Source organism: Bison bison, unplaced genomic scaffold (assembly GCF_000754665.1).
Source record: "Bison bison bison isolate TAMUID 2011002044 unplaced genomic scaffold, Bison_UMD1.0 scf7180017864492, whole genome shotgun sequence".
NCBI lineage: Eukaryota > Metazoa > Chordata > Mammalia > Artiodactyla > Bovidae > Bison > Bison bison.
The window spans coordinates 6,468,209-6,477,212 of NW_011495051.1; positions in this window are offsets into that span (position 1 = coordinate 6,468,209).

Genomic DNA, 9,004 nt, shown 5'->3' on the forward strand with positions numbered 1-9,004 from the left:
CTTTAGTTAGGGCACGCTAACTCTTAGTTATGGCTTATGGGATCTAATTCCCTGACTAGGGATCAAAGCCCGGCCTCCTAAATTCACAGGGGGTCTAAGCCGCTGGACCACCAGGGAAGTCCCACTTAATTCTCTTTTTAAAAAATCCTTTCATTCTCCCTGATTTCTGCCAACAAAACTGAGCTCTAGTGGCTGTAATTTTACATCTAATACTACCGAATAAAATTTTAGAACCAGGTCTTTTAAAAGCACAATAGGGCAATCACCCACCTATAATTTTTAAAAATAGATTTTGTGTGCAATTTCATAAAATAAAATATGTCTATCTTAAATGTTCAGTTGGATGCATTTTGACAAGTCTATATACCTGCATACTGCATCAATGTTTTGTTTTTCCCAAGTATTGGGTTTTATTTTTAATTGTGTGTAATTGACATACTGCAAAATTCACTCTTTTTACTGAGTTCTATGAGTTTTGACAAATGTGTACAGTTGAGTAACCATCATTACAGTTGTGTAAACCAAATATTTATAATTCAAATTATAATTGGAAAAAAAGGAGTCTCCCAAAGAGCTGAAGGTAATGTGTGTCCTGAAGTCACAGAAAGGAAGGATTTTTCTGCCCCAAACAATTGTTTTTTTTTTTGTGCTCTGCAGATCCCCTGAATATTTGCAAGTGTTACCAGCTTGTTCTTGCCTCTGTTAATATACATCTGCCCTTGAAGTAGTTTTGAACAAAGAGGCCTGTATCACTTGGAAGACTGGAAACTGTTGCCACTTCTTGTGAAACTGACTTGCATAGGCAACCCACGATTCTGACTGGTTACTCCCTTCCCCCGATTCTGACTGGTTACTGCCTTGCTACATAACTTGGCTAATGCATGTAGCAATGACAGGTAGCCCTGCCAATCAGAAATGAATCATTGACACTTGCTTCCTGTCCCACATGAATGACAGAAGATAAAAGTAAAAGTCTTGATAATTACTAGAGAAATGCAAATCAAAACCATAGTGAGATACCTCATGCTGGTCAGAATGGCCATCATCAAAAAGTCTACAAACAATAAATGCTGGAGAGAGTGTGGAGAAAAGGGAGCCCCCCTATACTATTGGTGGGAATGTAAACTGGTACAGTTCCTATGGAGAACAGGATGGAGCTTCCTCAAAAAACTAAAAATAGAGTTGCCATAACAATCCAGAAATCCCAGTCCTGGGCATATATCTGGAGAAAACTAGAATTCAGAAGGATACATGCACCCCTATGTTCACAGAAACACTATTCACAATACTCCAGAAACAATCTCAATATCTATCCATCAACAGATGATGGATAAAGAAGATGTGGAATATATATTCTGTTGACATATATATGTCAATTGAATATTACTCAGGGATAAAAAAAGGATGAAATAATGCCATTTGCAGCAACAGGGATGGACCTAGTGATTCTCATACTAGATGAAGTAAGTCAGACAAAGCAAGACAAATACTATATGATATGGCTTATACATGGAATCTTAAAAAAGATACAAATGAACTTGTTTACAAAACAGAAACAGATCCACAGACACAGAAGACAAAATTATGGCTACCAAAGGGGAAATTAGGGAAGGATAAATTAGGAGGTTAGACTTAATATACACACAGTACTATTATAAACTAGATGACCAGCAAGGACCTCCTGTATAGCACAGGGAACTGTACTCAATATTTTATAATAAGTTATAAGGTAAATGAATCTGAAATATATATGTGTGTATATACATATGTTTGGAGAAGGCAGTGGCACCTCACTCCAGTACTCTTGCCTGGAAAATCCCATGGATGGAGGAGCCTGGTAGGCTGCAGTCCATGAGGTCGCTAAGAGTTGGACACGACTGAGTGACTTCACTTTGACTTTTCACTTTCATGCATTGGAGAAGGAAATGGCAACCCACTAGTGTTCTTGCCTGGAGAATCCCAGGGACCGGGGAGCCTGGTGGGCTGCCATCTATGGGGTCGCACAGAGTCAGACACGACTGAAACGATTTAGCAGCAGCAGCAGCATATACATATGTTATATATCTAACTGAATCTCTGTTCTGTACATCTGAAACTAACACAACATTGTAAATCAACTGTACTTGAATAATAAAAAATAATATAATTTTCAAAGAATAAAAGATAATGGTGTGGGGGCAGAACGGAAAGCCTGGCCAAAGCTTTCTCAGAGCCCCCACCACGTGCCCCATTTCACAGATGGGAAAACTGATGTTGGGTGAGACTGAGTCACTTTCAAAGGGAAGGTTTCAGACGCAGATTTGTTAGGTGCCAAGGTGCTTAGTCTGTTTTTTGGCTGCAGCGTGGGTCTTGCAGGATCTTAGTTCCCAGACCAAGGATTGAACTCATGCCCCCTGCAGTGGAAGCGTCTTAACCACTGAACCGCCAGGGAGAACCCTCAAAGTCCTTACTTTTAACCAAGGCATTTTCCCCCCATACCATGAGGTGGGGGGAACACATGGAGGACAAAGTAAGGGGCAGCCTAGCTCTTGGGGCCCTGCTGGCCCAGGATGAGCTGTCTCTCCAGCCCCTTTGTGCTGGGCTCCCCACCCCTGCACCCACCCTGCCCAGCATATCCAAACAAGAGCAGATGCCAAGGAGTTTTAAGGATGCTGGGGTGGTGATGTCCAGCCCCCTTCCTGGGAACCCCAGCTCAGCCACTGACTAGCTGCATAGCTTTGAGAAAGTTGCTAAAACACCTCTGGGCCTCTGTTTTCCCTTTTGTAAAATGGAAGTATTCTCAGTGACTACCTTACACGGCCCGGGTGATGATTGACTACTCCTCCTCCCGCAGCTTTACCAAGATAAAACTGACATGTAGCATTGCCTGGGTTTAAGGTGTATAACGTGATGATGTGACATGTGTATGTTGCAAAATGACTACCACATAAGGTTAGTTAACACCTCCATCATCTCCCATAATTATCTTTTTGTGTGTGTGGTGAGAACACTTAAGACCTACTCTCTTAGCAACTTTCCAGTACACATACAGTGTCACTTGTAATCACCGTGCTGTATGTTAGGTCCCCAGAATTTATTAATCTTCTAACTGAAAGTCTGTCCCCTTCGAGAAACATCTCCCCATGTCCCCATCCACCCAGCCCTTGGTCACCACTATCCTGTTCTCTGTTGCTCTGGCTCAGCTTTCTTAGATTTCACAAATAAATCTTTAAAAACAAAATCAAACTCATAGAAAGAGATTGGCGTTTGCCAGGGCCTGGGAAGTAAGAGAAATGGGTTAAGGCTTGTTGAAAGGTACAAACTTCCAGTTATAAGAGGAGTAAATTCTGTCTGGGGGTGTAATGTACAACATACGGATGATGGTTAACAATATTGCATATTGTGTATTGAAAGGTCGCTAAGAAAGGAGAATTGAAAAGTTCTTGGAAATTCCCTGGCAGTCCAGTGGTTAGGGCTCCACCCTTTTACTGCCAAAGATACTGATTCAATCCCTGATCCGGGAACTAAGATCCCAGGAGCTGGGCAGTGTGGCCAAAAAAAGACATAAAACTAAAAATTTCTCACAACACACAGGACAACTATGTGAAGAGTTGGATATACTACCTAACCTTATTGTAGTTATCGTTTTGCAAAGTATTGTCAACACAAATAATCAATAAATCATCTGTGTGCATGCCAAGTCACTTCAGTTGTACCTGACTCTTTGCAACTCTGTGGACTATAGTCTGCTGGGTTCCTCTCTCCATGGGATTCTCCAGAAAGAATACTGGAGTGGGTTTCCTACTCCAGGAATCTTCTTCACCCAGGGATCAAACCTCCATCTCTTACATCTCCTGCATTGGCAGGCAGGTTCTTTAACCACTAGTGCCACCTGGGAAGCCCAAAGCATCTCTAATAGAAATAGAAGAGGTTTTTTTTTTTTTTTGCTAATGCCACCCAGCTTTTGGGATCTTAGTTCCCTGACCAGGAATCAAACTCAGGCCCATAGCTGTGAGAGTGCAGACTCCTCACTACTTGACTGGTACGGAAGTCCGAGAGAAGAGTTTTATTTGCGCCAAACGGAGGAATATAGCCCAGAAGACAGCCTCTCTGATGACTCCGAGGAACTGCCTCAGAGAAGCATGATTTTAGCTCTGTTGTATGTCTTGTTAAAATAAAGAACATCAAACAAGTCAGGGAGACACTCCTTCAAAGTTTCAAAGAAACAGACCGGCACATGCACAGCAAGTCAGTATGACCTTGGCACCTGGGAAAGGAGTCTTATTACTGAAGGAAGACCAGCGCTGGTGTCCCAGGAAGTGAGGCATTTAATTTTTATTTTGAATATGGACATTCTTGACTTCTGGTCAATGTGCCCTTTTCTTTAATAATTAAAGCCGAAGTACAATGTAGCTTTGGTAGGCTACGAACAGGCTGTTCTAGTTAGCATCAAGTTCAAGTTAACCCAGGTGGCCCAGTGGTAAAGAATTCCGCCGGCCAATATAGGAGACACAAGTTCGATCCCTGGGTCAGGAAGATCCCCTGGAGAAGGAAATGGCAACCTGCTCCAGTATTCTTTGCCTGGAAATTTTCTTGGATAGAGGAGCCTGACAGGCTACAGTCCATGGGGTCGCAAAGAGTTGCACATGACTGAGCACACATGTAGAAGCCAGAACGACTTCCCTAAACCTCAATAATGGGAAGATTTCTTTTATCCGTATATATGTATTAAATCACTACTTTGTACATCGTAAGCTTATCTCAACACAGCTAGGGGAAAAAAGTAGATTCCACAGTTACGTAAGGTCAGACAGTATTTGTCTGCTCCCTCTGACTTATTTCATCCAGTGTGTAATTTATGTGAATCTACGTAGGCAATGCATGATGAATGTTTTATAAACATCTTTTTTGTTCATTACTTCCCCAGAATTTCCCCAACTGCTGACAGGAATCAAAGCTCCGAGTGGTCACTGAAGGTGGAGGGGTCCCCAACCCAGACTTCCTCTTCCTGTCCCAACCCCTCAACACCTCAGCCCTGGGGACTCCATCTTGGCCCCACAGGAATGGAACTTTCCCACTCTTGGGGCTATTTCCACACCCCTAGGAGCCTTTTCACAATATTCTTAGCAGGACCTGTTGGTTAATTTCTGTTTTCAGATTTTGAGCAACTTCACAGAAAAAAAAATAAGGAAGCTTGCTTTGCTTCCTTGATGTCTACTGGGTTCCTCAGAAACCCTCAGCTCCTCCCCTGAAGGCCTAGGGCACTTCTTGCTCTGCCAGTGTCCCTGGCAGGGGGCAGAGGGTCACCATCCCACCTCCACCATCCTTGCTCAGCTGGCAGCTCCAGACCCTCACTTTTTTGTTCTTTTTAAAAGCAGCTTTTGTTGTTCAGTCACTAAGTCATGTCTGACTCTTTGCCACACCATGGACTGCAGCCCACGAGGCTCCCTTGTCCTTCACTATCTCCCAGAGTTTGCACAAACTCATGTCCATTGAGTTGGTGATGCCATCCAACCATCTCACCGTCTGCTGCTCCCTTCTCCTGCCCTCAATCTTTCCCAGCATTAGGGTCTTTTACAATGAGTCGGCTCTTCACATCAGGTGGCCAAAGTATGGGAGCTTCAGCTTCAGCATCAGTCCTTCCAATGAATATTCAGGATTGATTTCCTTGAGGATTGACTGGTTTGATCTCCTTGCTGTCCAAAGGATTCTCAAGAGTCTTCTCCCAATACCACAGTTGGAAAGCATCAATTCTTCAGCACTCAGCCTTCTTTATGGTCGAACTCTTACATCCCTATATGACTACTGGAAAAAAACATAGCTTTGAGAAGCAGCTTTATTGAAGTATAATTTACACGCTACAACATTTATCCATTTCAAGTACAGGACTCGATGGTCTGCAGTAAAATTTCATAGGGGTGCGCAGCCATCACTGCAATCCAGTTCTGGAACATTTCCATTGCCCTTAAAAGGAATTCTGTGCTGCTTTTCAGTCCCTGTCTATTCCCAATCCCATCCCTAGGCAACCACTTTCTGTCTGTGAATTTGCTTATTCTGGACATTCCATATAAATAGAATCATACACTATGTGGTGTTTTTTTTTTTTTTTAGGATTTTTTGATGTGGACCATTTTGAAAGTTTTTATTGAATTTGTTACAATATTACTTCTGTTTTTCATGTCTTTGTTTTTTTGACCCCGAGGCAAATGGGATCTTAGCTTCCTGACCAGGGATGGAACTGTCACCCGTGAATTAGAAAGCAAAGTCTTAACCACTGGACCACCAGGCAAGTCCCCCAATATGTGTTCTTTTGCATCAAGCTTCTTTCACTTAGCATAGTGTGTTTGAGGTTTATTCATGTTGTAACAAGTATTTTGGGCTTCTCTGGTGGCTCAGACGGTAAAGAATCTGCCTGCAACGCTGGAGACCTGGGTTTGATCCCTGGGTTGGGAAGATCCCCTGGAGAAGGAAATGGCAACCCACTCCAGTATTCTTGCCTGGAGAATTCCATAGACAGAGGAGTCTGGTGGGCTACAGTCCATGGGGTCACAGAGTGAGACACGACTTAGCAATTGAGCACACTTTTTTTTTTAAGTAGAGCAAATTCAAGACCACAAACCTTTCCCTCCTGTCATTTGGGGGAGATAATACTTTAGAAAAGCCCCCTGCCCAGCATAGCATGGACTGAGAACCATCCTCTGCTGTGATGTGTTCCCAACTCCCCCCTCCAGAACATCAGTGCTCACCACCCCAGGGGTGCCCTCCTGACCTTCCCAAGCCCTGCTGCTCACCTGAGGAATTCCCTTCTCACTTTGTGGGGCTCTCCTTCTTAGTACATCCTGGGAACTACACCGCCCAGGCCAGAGCCAGACCCCTTTTGGGTATTCAATAATAATAATGTATTATTACATCAAGACTATATTATTATAGTATATATTAATATCACATCCATATATTATTATCACTGTGGCAGCCAGGAGTTCCTAAGTGTTGCCCAGGTTATACTGTGACCCAACAGTGACTCTGGCATCTGTTTGCACCCGAGGCCTCCCTGATGAGCTCACATGTTCAGTTGTCTCCTGGGGATCCTGGGGACCTAAGCCACACCCACAAGTAATAGGTAAAAAGCCTTAGGTTGCTACTTTCCCTACAAACCAACTACAGTTGTTTTTGAGGGACAGTCCTTTCAAGAAGGGTTCCAGGGACTTCCCTGGTCGTCTAGTGGCTAACACTCCATGCTCCCAATGCAGGGGATCTGGGTTCAATCCCTGGTCAGGGAACCAGATCTCATATGCTGCACCTAAAGCCCTGGTGAGGCCAAATAAATACGTATTAAAAAATTAAGAAGAAGAAGGATTCCAGCTGATTCCAGTGTGAGGAATGACAGGGATGAAAATAATCCTCAAGAGTTATTGGCAATAGATAGGTATATAGATTGGAATAGGAACTGGCAACTCACTCCAGTATTCTTGCCTGGAAAATTCCACAGACAGAGAAAGCTGGCGGGCTACAGTCCCTGGGGTTGTAGAGTCTGACATGACTGAGCATGCACACACACAGTTACATGAAAGTGAAGTCGCTCAGTCGTGTCCCACTCTTTTGCGACCCATGGACTGTCGCCCACCAGGCTCCTCTGTCCATGGGATTCTCCAGTTAAGAACATTGGAGAGGGTTGCCATTTTCTTCTCCGGGGGATCTTCCCGACCCAGGAATCAAACCCAGGTCTCCTGCATTGCAGGCAGATTCGTGACCATCTGAGCCACCAGGGAAATTTTAAATACTGGGGGGGGAAAAAAAAAGATTTAGGAATTCCCTGGCTATCCAGTGGTTAGGACTCCTTGCTTTCCCTGCATGGCCTAGGTTCACTCTCTGGTAGGGGAACTAAGATCCTGCAAACCTCCAGACACCGCCAACAACAAAAAAATAATAATTAATTTAAAAAGGGAGATGGAAGGAATTCCCTGGGGGTCCGAAGTTCAGGGGGCAAGTTTCAATCCCTGGTAGGGGAACTAGGATCCTGAAAGTCCCCAGGCAGAGAAAAAAAATTTTTTTTAAGGTGTAAACTTGCAGGAACCCAGGACTGCTAAAACCTTTATGCGGAGAGTTGTTGGGAATCACAGACCTCCCGCCTTGCCCTCACCCCAGCCACCGACTGACCGTAGGGACATGACATCATGGAGTCCCTGACGTAATGCATCATGGAACGCATAAAGGTTGGAGTTTACTCTCCTGAGAGGGTTTTGAGAATTTTGTGCAACGCGTGGGGCACTTGGCGTGATACCTGGGGGCGTGGTCAGGACTGACACTACTGGCTGCTCTGGTCCATGGTGGGTGGGGTCCGTGAATATTCTTAGAATAAAATGCCCTTAGGTGGAAGATTTTACACCATCATTTACGTACAAATAAGGGGCCGAGGCCGAGGCGATTTAAACAGAGTTTCGTTGACGCTGAGAACTACGGAGTAACTCATGACCTACTCTCCCTCCTCCATCCCCCCTCCCCGCGGCCCGCCACCGGCCAGGTCTCTAATTAGGGTCACCCAAATTCCCGGTTACAGACGCTTTTTGATCTTTCGATCAAAGCAACCGGCAAGTTGAGCCACAGCGCCCCCTTGCGCTCAGAGAGTTTACCTGCCTAAGCGGGCCCCGGAGGGAATACCGTGACTTCCCAATTCAGTTCAGTTCAGTTCAGTCGCTCAGTCGTGTCCGACTCTTTGCGACCCCATGAATCGCAGCACGCCAGGCCTCCCTGTCCACCCCCAACTCCCGGAGTCTACCCAAACCCATGTCCCTCGAGTCGGTGATGCCTTCCAGCCATCTCATCCTCTGTCGTCCCCTCCTCCTGCCCCCAATGCCTTTCAGCATTAGGGTCTTTTCCAATGAGTCAACTCTTCGCATGAGGTGGCCAAAGTATTGGAGTTTCAGCTTCAACATCAGTCCTTCCAATGAACACCCAGGACTGGTCTCCTTTAGGATGGACTGGTTAGATCTCCTTGCTGTCCAAGGGACTCTCAAGAGTCTTCTCC